Here is a 2,181-nt window from a genome sequence, read left to right as displayed (position 1 = left end):
AAATACAGAAATTCCTTGTCATAACAGGCCTTGTTCCAAGAAAAGGTGGAAACACCCTCGGTGAGACGCTGACTGTGGAAAAGGTAGTAACGCCTCGCAATTTAGGATAGCTGACTCATCACCAGCAGATTCTTTTCAGCAAGTAATTTGAAGCCACCTCCCTTGGTGCGTTGTTTCTGCAACATCAGTCCGTCTGTCCTTTTTAACAGATGATTCTTCTTACAAGTCATAGAAGTACAAGATTTGTAGACTGCCTCCTTGGGTAGCCTCGTCTTCAAGATCCTGATGACAACAACAACCGACATGATCTTCATCACCAATCCCTTGAGTGATGTGAGCTTTCATCCTAACAGGATGGAGATGTCAGGAATGGGCTGCCCTCTGTATCTAATAGAGCGTGAGACAGGGGGTGGGGTGAGTGATCAATTTTTCCCTTCAAATTAAATGAGAGATGAGATGTGTGAACGGAGTGTTGCACACACAGGATGGGCCCCTCAATGCACAAAGCACAATTTGTTCCTGTGCACTGCACCATAAGGCTCCTTGGCCTTCCTTCTTACACTGTATGCCGACACAGGGTGGGATGCACAGTTGTACCACTACATGCGCACCAGGCATACAACCTTTGCACAAGTGACAGTGAGGATTACATCAATGGGTTTCAGGAATGGGTTGCCCTCTGTATCTATCAATAGAGCGTGAGACAGAGGGTGGGCTGAGTGTGACTGATGTTTCTTCAATCAATTATCGAGAGGTAAGGGTTGAGGGACGTTACGACCATTGGAGTTAGGTACGTTCCCGTTTCTCTCTGCACCCACGGGATGGGTCTGTGCCATCAGCACATGACATGCCACTCTATTCTGTACACTGCACTGCAAGGCTCCCTGGCCTTCCTCCTTGCACCTATGCCAACCGGGGTTGGATGCATTGATGCATTGTTAATTGTGCACCCTGCCATACTCTTTCTGCACCATTCCCTTATCGATTCCTAAACTGGGTGTGAGCTCTGGGTTTTCATCATTATTTCCTTGAGTGATGTTAGTAATGGGGCGAGTGACTGTTTTTTCATTCCATTTGCATGATTGTGAGTTGACTGCAATATCCCTCGCCATCGACGAATTTCCTGCGAGGTGTTGCCGCTTGGTCCTTGCCACGAAGGATGAAGAACATGAGTTGTGAAGACACCTTGTTACCTCCTACAATCAACAATGACATAAGACGTAACCTTGATAGTCGACATTCCTCCTCGGCAATATGGGCCAAGTTTTTCTGACCCTACACCTTCTATTTCTCAGTACCGGTCATGTCTTATGTGTGGGGACCTTCGTAGTTGGTCTGATGTGTGGTACTAGGTTCTTGTTCGGTTTACCCTTCCTATTAAGGTTGTAAGTGTGGGGACGCGTCTCCGCGCATCTATGTTATATACCCCCATACATATACTATATTATGATCATGTATCTACGCCCTGACTTCATGTTACCATGATGGGGTCCCTTCCCCACTCCTCCATTCTATTTCACCCTGTCCCCAGAGTTGTTCTTTGGATGTTTTTCTTTATCCTTTGTTTGTGATTTTTCCATGTGAATGCACCCTACGTTCACCAGAATCCAATCTAACCTTACAGTTCTATTTGTCCATTCGAACTGCCCATTTCTCCTTTTTACGAACTCCCGTTTTGACATACGGTTTTCAAGTTATTAATTTTTGAAGTGATTCCCATAAATTGGATGGTTTTCCATGTGAACGCAACCTTATTACTTCAGAACCCTGATCTGATGTACCAATCCTATCCTACCCATTTTCCCAGACATTTTTTTTTACTGTCCTTTATTCTGATGCACGGTTTATCCGTTATTAATTTTTGCGAGTTTTTGGGCCCTTTTCGTGACTATTTTTTACATTTTTCCATGTGAACCTGCCCTATTTGCACCAGAATTCTAGTTTGATTTGACAATCGTGTCTTACCAGCCTTTCCCCCGCTTTTTCCTTTTTCTTTCACCCTCTTTCGACTGTCGGATTTTTAGTTATTAATTTTTCTGAGTGTGTTCGGTTGTTTTTTCATGTTTTTTCCACGTGAACCCCTCTTAATTCCCTTCCAACTGCATTTAGATGTGCTAGCCCTGTGAATCCCTTTCTCCTAGACATTTCTTCTTTTTACTGTCCTCTATTCCGATGCACGAT

This window comes from Lygodium microphyllum, chromosome 1 (genome assembly GCF_053477565.2).
Source record: "Lygodium microphyllum isolate KBCC chromosome 1, Lygodium_microphyllum_v1.1.10, whole genome shotgun sequence".
Taxonomy (NCBI): domain Eukaryota; kingdom Viridiplantae; phylum Streptophyta; class Polypodiopsida; order Schizaeales; family Lygodiaceae; genus Lygodium; species Lygodium microphyllum.
Note: the sequence above shows the minus strand (reverse complement) of the source record.